Here is a 12441-nt window from a genome sequence, read left to right as displayed (position 1 = left end):
TCCATTAATTTAAGTGTAAGTAATTATACAGTTTGTGCAAATTTTGTTTAAGTATTCTTAACTGCCAAAGGAAAAAATAAGTGCTCGACTGACTAGAACTTGGAATTTGGTAATTTGAATCGAGTACAAAAGTGTGCAAATTAAAATTTGACTGTGGATCCATAGAACAATAAATTAGTGATAGTTTGTCTTTCTTTAGACACTTCTAGACAAAGTAAGGAAGATGTACTAAGAGAGTAACAATATTAAATGGATCTATCAGTTTTTTCAACCATTCTTTACTCTTCAGCAAGGAGATAAAGTACTTGAATACTATTATTCTAAGATAATGGGGTGTTGAGAACTCAATATGTACCAGCCTATTACCTATGATATTATTGTGATGAACCAACAAATGAGTGATTTTTTTATGTTGCAAAATTTTTATTGGGATTAAGCCTAAGTATAAGCTAGTTAGATCACAAATTTTTAGTAGTCAAGAGTTGTCTTCTATAAAGGATGTTTTCTTCATCTGAGAAGGGTGATGTTTATTGGAGTCACATGCTTTTTCCATGCCTAATCATCTGCCTTAATAGTTTCTGGGAGTAATGGCCAAGGCAACTTTGGTCAAGGTTCAAAATTTCGATATGTATTGGACTTATCGGCCAATACATATCGTATTGGGTTCTTCCCGATATGCCCCTACAGGGGGTGTTTTGGGTCAGACCATGGTTCAGAGGGTAGATGGGCCTTAAACTGACCCCTCTGAACCAGATTGAACAAAAAAACTAAAAAAAAGGGACAAATGAACCTTGATACAGGCCGATTGATATTTTGAACCTTGACTGTGGTGCTTTTTGTGGTCGTGGAAGGACCACGAATTACAGGTTTTACACTCTTTGCAGCCCAAAGGACCATAATAGTGAGAATTGTAAGGCTCTTCATAGGACCTATGTATGCTATTATCCTGGACATGAGGGACATATTGAGTTGTAAAGTAAGACCACTACTTATGCTTATTAGGAGTCTCTCCATTATGAGCTCCATGGGTTGTCAAATATAGTGTATAGAGTGTCTAATCACATGACTTCCAAGTTACTTATTCAATTACATCCAGTATCTAATTCTTCTCAGTATGCCATTCTTGCTAATTAAACCTCCTCCTCTGTTTCTATCATTGGCACTATGGGCCCATTTGGGAGGGATAGCTGAAGACTCAGCCAAGCTGGTTCAGCTGCTTTCAAGTGCTCCAAATAAGCTATTGAAAGAGGCTGAAGTGGACAGCCCTTAAAATGACTTACAGACAGTGGATTTGGGCTCTCTAGATTTTTCACAAAACATAGATTATAGGCTCTGTGTGGGGCCCACCTTGGAAATGAAGCCACTGTGCTTCAGCACTAGAAAACAGGCAGTATTTATTCCATCTTAGTTTTCTTTATCTCCTATCCTTTATATCCCTCACTTTCCTTTTCATCTTATATCCATGAGCAAATTGACTAAATCCCTTAATTATTTGTCTTACACTGTTCCATTCATTTTTTGTTTCAGAACTTAAAGCAGATAAGTAGATTGATGGAGAAAAGACTATATTATATTATATTATATTATATTGATGGTGATTTGGAGAGTACAATCCTACGGTCATCTTCTTAAATATCACTCTTAGCTGCAGCATTTCCACCTTGGGCATCCTTTGTTGTAAAGCATACAAAAAATGCTTCCTTCAGTAAACATTGAAGAGTTTCATTTCCATCCAGAGTTGTAAATCATGTGTCATGTCCTTTTTACTAAGTTCATTCAGAGACCATGCTCTATTTTATCTTATTCAGGTTTTTTATTTTGTCACTTTTTAGATGATCATTGTAAGACAAAGTAGTTATATTTAATAAAAGATAGACCCAAATTGTTTTCATTTTTCAAATATTTTTTTTGTGGAAATAAAGACTCGACTTAACTATACTATGTGTCTTCTTTAGTCCGATAATAAAAAGAATATTTATCATCCCCCTTATAACTTCTTTATAAGCATGATATATAACATTAAACTTCATGTCTATATTACTCGAGCAAGAATTGACACCTCTTAAAAGTCATTAGGGATTTCCTCCTCCAGATGTGTGTTCACAAAGATATTGTCCTCATTTTATGTTACCTATAAATCATGTGCCTTTCTTAGTTTTAGAAGAGAAAACACCTTGTTTATTTCTTTTCCTTGACAACCCCTTGTTCTCTCCAATGTTTTAAAAGGCGTGGGAAGCATATGCCTGGAGGCGTGCCTCCAGGCGAGGTGCCCCCAAAACGCCCTAAGGCATATGCCAGAGACGCCGACACCTCTGAGGTGTACGTATGCTTTTATCATGAAGCATGCTAAAGGCATACGCCTCATGCACACCTCACGTAAAAAGACAGAAAAAAGGAAAAAGAAAGAAAAAATTAAAAAAAAATGGAAAGGAAAAGAAAAGAAAAGAAAGGTAGGGGGAAGAAAAAGAAAGAAAAATGAATCTTTCAGTGTGTCTATTCTGCTTGTCTTTTTATTCCATTCTTGATCTTTGGGGTTCACAGGAATTCTTTGTATAGTGATTGCTCACCAATGTAATCTCTTCAGAGAGTCCTTGTTTGTGCTTGTACATCTTCTCATTTTAACATGTTTGTTATCTTATTTAATGAAATTTAATACTTTCTCCAAAAAACGTATTTTCTTGTTTATTCCAAACTAAAAAAAAGGTTATAAATGTTATAATCTTCTAACATGCCACCATTTCCTTATCGTCGATGTCAACTTCTTTGAGCCTATTTCATATTTCTCAAGTTCCACTCTTACTAGTCAGTCTAATATACCATCACCTATTCTAGAATTTAATGAGGTACCATCGTATTCAGGATTACCTCCTAAGTCACCTATTACATGTATTTATACACAACAATCATCTGCTCAAGTTCAATGGTCATCTATTCCTATGTTTGAGCCTACTCCATGTTTTTCAAGTTCCACTCTTACTACTGAGTATAACATACCTTTACCCATTCTAGTACTTGACAAGGCGCTATCATATTCAGGGTTACCTCCTAAGCCACCTATTACATATACACAGCGATCATCTATTCCTACATTTGATGGTCCTGATACATAGATGCTTCCTTCCTTTGATATTGGTCTCCACATCACACTTTGGAAGAGTAAGAGATCATGTACTAATCATCCACTTATCCACTTTGTTTCTGTTATGATTCGGCCTGCCTTGGAGTTCTGTTTGCCTGAGATCAGTCACGTAGAGAGAGGTAGAAAGGTGGAAGAAAGAGAGAGAGAGAAAAGAAGAAAATCTGGTTCGAACTGGAAGTCAAAGAACATAACTCCCATTCGGCCAGACATGTGCTTTTTTTATTAAAATTAATGGAAAAGACATATGTGCTCTTATTTAAGTAAGGAGCACTGGTTCTAACACAATATTACAGATCAGCAACCTTAATCTAAGTATAAAGACAGAAATACCCCTACGCTAACATTCCCCCTCAAGCTGGTGAGTATTACATATGTAGTCCACTCTTTCCCGACTCAAGCCTTTTGTAAATAAGTCTGCCCACTGGTTTCCTGTATTAACATATGCAGTGTCTAGCTCTCCATTCAGCACCTTCTCCCTCACAAAGTGACAGTCAACCTCAATGTGCTTGGTTCTTTCATGAAACACCGGATTAGAAGAAATATGAACTGCAGCCTGATTGTCACAATAGAGCTGTTGACAGATGTTATTGTATGTATTGTACACAGATTTAGTGCCCGCAAGGGGTATTTTTGTAATTTCTATAGCACTTGTGTTGTACGGCCAGTATAGTATAAATACAAATGCTTCACTCGCATGAAGCAAGTTCTTTTGAGGCATTAAGTCCGCCAGCCTCTTCTCTCTTCTTCCTTCTCTTCCTCTTCTTTCTCTTGCTCAACATGGTATCAGAGCGGAACCGTCCAGGCCTAGAAAACAACCAGCTGAGGTCACTATATTCCTGATGTTCGAAGGCAAGAAAGAGAAATCATTCTCCAGTGCTGCGGTTAGTCTCCAATGCCGAGTAGAATCAGCTTGATTGTTCAACTTCCTAGCGCAGAAAAGGGTTCTGCTACGAAGTTTTTTTCATCCTCCAGCCCAGGTGCTGGTATCTGTAGTTGCTCGGCTGAGAAGACTGTAGAAAATTATCACCTGATGTACGAAGAAGGGTTCTGGCTTGCAGAGAAGATGGTGTCCAAGAGTGCACTGCCTATCCACTGTTCGGGTGACCTGGTACTCAACTGAAGTTTTTTTTATTGTTCTCTTCTTGCTCTTTTTGATGGACTGTTAATGCCCTAAAATCTGAGTAGGGTGACTGTTCGGCTACATTTTTTTTCTCTTCTCTTGTGTGTTATTGCTATTCAGCTACTCTAAGTAACTGTTGATGCCCTAAACACTCAGTGACTGTTCGGCTGCCCTGAAATTGGTATCAGCCGATTAGGTGTGTGGTGAACTACCACTTTGTATTTCTGTTCCTACTGAGAAGTTGCATGAAAGTTGTAAAACTGTAGGTCATTCAGACCTGGTTACACTGCAAGTGCAGTGTTCGTATGTTGTTTTGTGGACTCCTACAAACTGTAGGTCATACAAACTAGTACTGCAGCTGCAGTGTTTGTGCTTGGTTCTTTGTGAAACCGAAAAATCAGCAAGTGCCTAGTTGTGGACTGTAGAAGCTCTGTAAGGCAGTGTGCCTTGGGTTTTGTGTACTCCTAAACCTGGAATCATGAATAGTGAAGATTCAGCCACATCCGGAATCTCCACAATGCTGAATGGAATGAGTGGGGGCAGTGACCTATCCTTCCCTATGGCTGTTGTTCCTCTTGATGGGTTAAATTACCTAGAGTGGTCAAGAGGGATCAAGTTATACATAACTGCAAGGGGAAAAATAGGCTATATAAATGGAAGAATCAAAGAACCACCTTCTGAAAATGCTGAACATGATAGATGGGATCAGGAGAATAGTATGGTTATGTCGTAGCTCTTGATCTCCATGCAACCACAAATAAGGAAGAACTTCATGTGGGCTGAAACTGCAAATGAGATCTGGGAACAGGCAAAATCTACATATTCTGAACTACGACACTATGCCAAGATCTATCAACTGCAAGCAACATCATCTACTTGTCAACAGGGGGAGAGGAGTTTATCAGTTTATTACTCTGACTTGACCTCTGTTTGGAAGGAGTTGGACCATTACCAGAATATTGATTGGTAGTGTGATGAAGATGCCAAATTGTATAAGAAACTCGTCTCACAGCAAAGAGTGTTTGCCTTTTTGCATGGTCTCAATCCTATCTATGAATCCATTAGAGTACAAATTCTCAGTTCTAAGGATCTTCCATCAATTCAGGAGGTCTATGCTCTTGTCCAGTTTGAAGAGAGCAGGAGAAACTTGATGAACAGCACCGGAGGGGATGCAATTGTGTTGGCGGTAAAAGGGGGTGCCTCTACTAGTGGTGGATCTTCTTCCAGGAGAGGGGATCTCCAGAAGAAAACAGAAGATAAGGAGAAATTGTGGTGCACTAACTGTCAGAAGCCCCGGCACACCAAAGATACTTGTTGGGATCTTCATGGGAAACCAAAATGGGCTCAAGATCTTCCTAAGAAGCAAGGCTCAGATGTAATTAAAAGGCCCGGGCAACAAGGTACCAAGAAACACCACATGGCCAACATGGTTACTTGGGAGAATCAGCCCTCCACTTCTACTGTGACTCAAACACCACAAGGCCAACATAGCTACTCTGAATCTGACCCAAGGGAGGATATTGTAAACTCCTTTCGTGACCATCTGGAGCTTTATGGTAGAACAATTCGCCAGATGGATGCTCCTCCCACAACCTCATTTGCATCCACGTCAGGTAATCCTGCCACAACTTTCCATGTTGCTTCTCACAACCTTGACTCTCCATGGATCATTGATTATGGAGCGTCAAAACACATGACTGGTATGTCCTCTAAATTTCAAACTTATCACCCTCTTTCTGGAAGAGATAAAGTGAGACTAGCTGATGGATCATACACTTCCATAGTTGGTCAGGGAACTCTCTCTCTTCCTCTCGGACTTACACTTTTTGATGTTCTTCATGTTCCAAAATTTCCTATGAATTTGTTCTCAGTCACTAGTGTTACAAATTCCTTAAACTGTTGTGTGACATTTTTCCCTTCCTATCGTGTGATTCAGGATCTGGCCTCAGGGAGGACGATTGGTAGGGGACGTATGGTTGATGGACTCTATATGCTAGAGAATACGGTTGGCCTTCATATTACAGAGTCTATGAGTTAGTTCAGAAAGAGTAAAATGTATTTGTGGCATTGTCGCCTGGGTCATTTGTCTTTTGAGTCCTTGAAAGTTGTTTTTCAAAAACTGTGTAAGTCAGTGCCTGTTTCTGATTTCTCTTGTCAAACGTGTCAGTTAAGCAAGCATTGTAGAACTCATTTCCTTCAAAAAAATAGTAAATCTGAGTTTTCTTTTCACATTGTGCATTCTGATGTGTGGGGCCCTGTTACTTTACCTTATGAGAGTGGCTACAAGTATTTCATTACTTTCATTGACGATTATTCTAGATACACTTGGGTATACCCAATGCGAACCCATGAGGAAGTACCAAAAATTATCCAAGATTTTCAGCGGATGATCTTCACCCAATTTCAGACCGAGATACAAATATTTCAGTCAGACAATGCAAAAGAGTTTTTTCATAGTGACCTCACGGAGTTCTTTGCTTCACATGGCTCACTTCATCGGAGCTCTTGTGCCCGCACGCCACAACAAAATGTTGTGGCTGAACGGAAGAACCGACACCTCCTTGAAGTGGCACGGGGTTTACTACTTCATATGAATGTTCCCAAACGATTTTGGCTTAAGGCTGTTCTTTGTTCTACATACCTCATTAACCGAATGCCCTCTCGTTAGTTAGAGTACAAAGCCCCACATCAACTTCTCTTCCCTAAGGCCCCTCTTCTTTCTATCCCTCCTCGTGTTTTTGGTTGTCGGTGCTTTGTCCAAAACCTATCTCCCACCCGAGGGAAATTGGACTCTCGTGCTATCCCGTGCATATTTCTTGGCTACTCATTCTCTTAGAAAGGGTATCATTGCTTTGATCCTGTTTCTCGGAGATTCTATGTCTCCATGGAAGTTACCTTCTTTGAAGATGAGCCCTTCTTTCTTGTTTCTCCTCAGGGAGAGTGTAGGCATGAGGAGAAACTGGTTCAGTTTCCTCCTCTTCCTCTTCCTAATCCTTCTCCTTCTCCCCCTTCTCTTCCTAATCCTCCACCTTTCCGTGTTTTTTCTCGTCGTCATAAAGGCCAACCAAGTTCAAGAGCTGTGGAGAATCCAGAATCTGTACCTCAAGTGCCATCAAACTCCTTGGGGGAAGATCATACTCACTCAGGTAACTTGACTCCCAATGATGGTCCTGACCTCCCTGTTGCTAATGATCTTGACCTTCCTATTACCCACAGGAAAGGTGTTAGGTTGTGCACCACTAAACACCCAATTTCCAACTTTGTTTCCTATGAGAACATCTCACCTTCATTTCGTGCCTTCCTTACCTCTATTGACAGTATCCGTATTCCCAAGAATGTGGCAGAAGCTCTCTCAGTACCAGAATGGACAAATGCATGAAGGAAGAAATTGATGCTCTTCATAAGAATGGCACGTGGGAACTTGTTGATCTCCCTAAGGGAAAGGATCCAGTTGGATGTAAATGGGTGTTCACTGTTAAGCATGGGGCTGATGGAACCATGGAAAGGTATAAAGCTCGTTTAGTGGCAAAGGGGTTTACTCAAGTATATGGAGTTGATTATGCAGAAACCTTTGCCCCTGTTGCCAAAATGAGCTCTATTAGAGTACTTTTCTCTCTCGCTGCTAATCTGAATTGGGATCTACATCAGCTCGACATCAAGAATGCCTTCTTGAATGGTGACCTTGAAGAGGAAGTTTATATGGTTCAACCCCCCGGTTTTCTGGTTCAAGGAAATAAATAGAAAGTGTGCAAGTTAAAGAAGTCTTTATATGGGCTGAAGCAATCACCAAGAGCTTGGTTCAGCAGATTTCATACTGCAGTTCAGCAGAGGGGATACAAGCAATGCCAGTCAGATCACACACTGTTTGTGAAAAGGGGAGAAGGTAAAATGGCTGCCCTAATTGTATATGTGGATGACATAATTGTTGCTGGTGACTGGAAGGATGAAATTCAAAGTTTGAAAGGTTTCCTTGCCACTCAGTTTGAAGTGAAAGAGGACCTGCCAAATACTTCCTTGGAATTGAGGTTGCCCGATCAAGAAAGGGTATCTTTATCTCCCAACGGAAATATGTCCTAGACTTGCTTAAGGACACTGGAAAGGTTGAGGTTAAGCCAGCTAACTCTCCCATTGACCCCAACCATAAGTTAAGTGACAGCCAAGGTGAACCTCTTAAAGATGTGAAGCAATTTCAGAGGCTTGTAGGGCGATTGTTGTACCTCTCTATGACCCGTCCAGACATAGCATATGTTGTTGGTGTCCTCAGCCAGTTCATGCATGCACCTAGGACCACTCATCTTGAAGCAGTAGAGAGGATATTGCGGTATCTTAAGAAGTTCGCTGGTGCTGGCTTATTATTCCAGAAGCATGGACATTTGAGAGTTGAAATTTATACAGATGCGGATTGGGCTGGATCTCAAAGTGACAGAAGGTCTACTAGTGGTTACTGCACCTTTGTAGGAGGGAATCTTGTTACTTGGAGGAGTAAGAAGCAAACGGTGGTGGCTAGATCTAGTGCTGAAGCTGAGTACCGTGCAATGACACACGAAGTAGCCGAAGGTATGTGGATAAAGAATCTGTTGGGTGAGTTGGGTTTTCCAGTGGACAAACCCATGACTCTACTCTGTGATAACAAGGCAGCTATAAGTATTGCTGCTAACCCGATACTACATGATAGAACAAAGCACATTGAAGTTGACAAGCACTTTATCAAAGAGAAAGTCATCACAAGCGAAGTATGCACTCCATATATCAACTCTGAAGACCAACTAGCAGACATCTTTACAAAAGGGCTAAACCATTCCAGACATCAAGATCTCTATGACAAGTTGGGCATGATTGATATCTATGCTCCAACTTGAGGGGGAGTGTTGACAGATGTTATTGTATGTACTGTACACAAATTTAGTGCCCGCAGGGGTATTTTTGTAATTTCTATAGCACTTGTGTTGTACGGCCAGTATAGTATAAATACAAATGCTTCACTCGCATGAAGCAAGTTCTTTTGAGGCATTAAGTCCGCCAGCCTCTTCTCTCTTCTTCCTTCTTCTTCTTCCATCTTCTCTTCCTCTTCTTTCTCTTGCTCAACAAGAGCTTCATTGGAGTATTGATGTTGTACCCTACTTCCTATAGAAGGTTCCTTAGCCACACTAATTCACAAGCAGTATGCGCCATAGCCCTATATTCTGCTTCTGCACTACTTCTTGCCACAACTGTCTGCTTCTTACTTTTCCATGTCACCAAGTTACCTCCCAGAAAAGTGCAATTTAGGAACATACAAAACTGAAGAGAGGGATACAGGGTCTAGGTCAACATTACCAACACCACAAATTGAGGATGTGGAACCATTAGCAAGGGTGACGGATTGTGATGTTGAGCAATGAGATAGGGAAGAAAACACACTTGTAGTTCCAGTCATGTGATCGGAGGCTCCAGAGTCAATGATCCAGGGATTGGGTGTGGATGCCAAACAAGCCATACCTGAGTGAGCGAAAGTCCCCGTGTTCTGCTGTGATTGGATAAACCTCTCATATTCATCACGGGGAACACACCATTTCCTTCATGGGACCATCTGTGGATGTAGGAGTTATCTGATCAGATGAACAATTCTCCTGTCTAAAGCTGGAACTGGTGTCACTAGTCACGACATGATTGGCCCAGGTTGAGGGTGGACCATGTAGATCATAACAATAGTTAATGGTATGTCCATCCATACCACAATGAGTGCACCTCCTTGGGCCTGAGCCACGTCCTCTACCACGGACTCCCCCTGAATCTCTGCCGCCAGTACGACCACCACCACGATTATAAGTAGGCCCACCATTGCCACTTCGGCCATACACCGGACCACTACTACCACCACGGCCAGACTGAGCTCCCCGAGCTCCACCTCTAGCACCACGGCCTCTCGACACAGCAAAGGCAGATCTATCTGAGATATTAGAGTTCTTAGTAGATCCGATAGAAGTCCTCCGGAGTCGAGCAAATACCTCTTCGAAAGAGGGGAGAGCTGATCCTCCATCTGAGCCCGTACTGGTTCATATTCAGATTTCAGTCCCACCAAAAATCTAGTCACATCAAGTTGTTCTCTCTGTTGTTGCTGAATCTTGACATCAGAAGTGAGAGGGTGATAGACATTCAACTCATTACGTATGTTTCTCATACTGGCATAGTACTCCTCAAGACTCTGATTGCCCTGTTGCAGATTAAAGTACTCCTGATACAGCTAATACACTCTGGTTGTATTGTCCTGACCTGAATACAATTTCTTCGCATGGTCCCATACATCTTTGACAGTGTCAAGAAACATGAAGTTTACACTAATCCTGGGTTCCATACTATTCCATAACCATGTGATGATCTGAGCATCCTCTTGCTCCCAGTCTTCATACTCGTGAGAGTCAGTGGAAGGTTTCTCCTCTCTTATATGTTTTACCTTCTTCTTTGCCTTTAGAAAGACTTCGACAGATTTAGCCCAAGGCACATAATTCTCTCCATTTAGTTTAATGGAGGTCATCTGAACATTCAGGTAGTCTGTAGGCACCATCACATTAGGTTTACAATCACTATTATCTCCCATTCTGTTATCACCGATTCTGCACACTTGTTGAATTCTACTACCACTGAATTCTGCACACTGCACATGACTAGATCACACTCGTCACACTGATTTCAGCACTTGTTGTTGCTGAAAAGTGTACTCTTTACACCACAAACCCTACTCCTACGGCTACCTGAAATCTCACCACTATATGATCACAATTCTTCCTTCGAAATACACAAAAACAGCATAAACCCTATCACACTACTGTCTGAAACCCCAACATATGATCTGAAACATACTTCCTATTTGATCCACAACAGAAATCATGCACATAAATCTTCTACCTTATCACTGAAGGAACAACCACACGAGCAGAAAATCAGTCCACACAAGACAGCCATTGCACCACACAGATCGGCCCTCTTCTCTTCATCGATTAGGGGAGGGCGATCTTAGAAACCACAGCAACCGACCACACAAGACACGACTGGAGTCATAGAAACCTCCAAGAGGAGAGGGCGATCACTCCTTTTCAGCCCTTTCCCTTATCTCCAGTTGAATGCAGGAAAATCAAGAGAAACCCTAGATAGGGTGCGCAGAGAATAGAAATCTAGGCAGATTCGAGTGGCTCTGATACCATGTTATGATTCGGCCTGCCTTGGAGTTCTGTTTGTCTGAGATCAGTCACGTAGAAAGAGGTAGAAAGGTGGAAGAAAGAGAGAGAGAGAAAAGAAGAAAATCTGGTTCGAATTGGAAGTCAAAGAACATAACTCCCATTCGGCCAGACAGGTGCCCTTATTTAAGTAAGGAGCACTAGTTCTAACACAATATTACAGATCAGCAACCTTAATCTAAGTATAAAGACAGAAATACCCCTACGCTAACAGTTTCTTATGCTTCTTTGATATTGCCTCCTAATGTTTTAGTTCAATTTCTCCTTTGTATACAGTTTTGAATCCTAAATCTGGCCATCTCACAGCAATGTAGATAGGTCTACATTGTGAAGTTTCTCCTTGTTGGTACAACTGAATGGCTTAATGCTTAGTAGCAAAAAGGATTTAATCAGATTTATGGTGTGCAATTCACTGATATTTTTTCCCATGTTGCTAAAATTTCCTCTTTCCATGTTATCATTGCTATTGTTGCTGCCTTGCATTGGCCACTATTCCAGTTAGACATCAAGAATGAACTCCTTAGGTTTCTTTCTCAAGGGAAGTCTGAGGCTCAAGAAAGCATTCTTGAAGTTAAAACAGTCCCTATGTGCTTGGTTTGATAAGCTCAGTAAGGCAGTGATTGATTTTGGTAAGAAATGATGCCAGTCAGATTACTATTATTTTTTTCTGGACTTCCAAGGCTGGACATATTGTTTTAATGGTGTATGATGATGATATTGTGATTATAGGCAATGATGAGAAGGGGTTTTAGTGAGTTATAGGGGTTTCTATGGTTGCATTTTCTAATTTTCATACAAAGGATCTGAGAAAACTATGGCATTTCCTAGGTAATGAATTGAGATACTCTAAGATAGAACTATGTTTATCACAAAGGAAGCATGTAATTCATTTGCTTGAGGAGACATTGATGTTGGGCTCTAAACTTGTAAGTACATCTATGGATACCAAAGCATGAACACACATAAAA

At 40.9% G+C, this 12441-nt stretch overlaps 1 protein-coding gene across 3 annotated transcripts in view; it reads right to left on the bottom strand.

Annotated features, from left to right (window-relative positions):
* Positions 1 to 12441, bottom strand: part of HOL3 (S-adenosyl-L-methionine-dependent methyltransferases superfamily protein) — a 57770-nt gene that overhangs the window by 19840 nt on the left and 25489 nt on the right. The gene's annotated exons all lie outside the window — the stretch shown is intronic.

The sequence above is a fragment of the Nelumbo nucifera genome, chromosome 1 (assembly GCF_055504915.1).
Source record: "Nelumbo nucifera cultivar China Antique chromosome 1, China Antique-T2T, whole genome shotgun sequence".
Lineage (NCBI taxonomy): Eukaryota > Viridiplantae > Streptophyta > Magnoliopsida > Proteales > Nelumbonaceae > Nelumbo > Nelumbo nucifera.
Note: the sequence above shows the minus strand (reverse complement) of the source record. Positions and strands in the feature narration are given on the sequence as shown.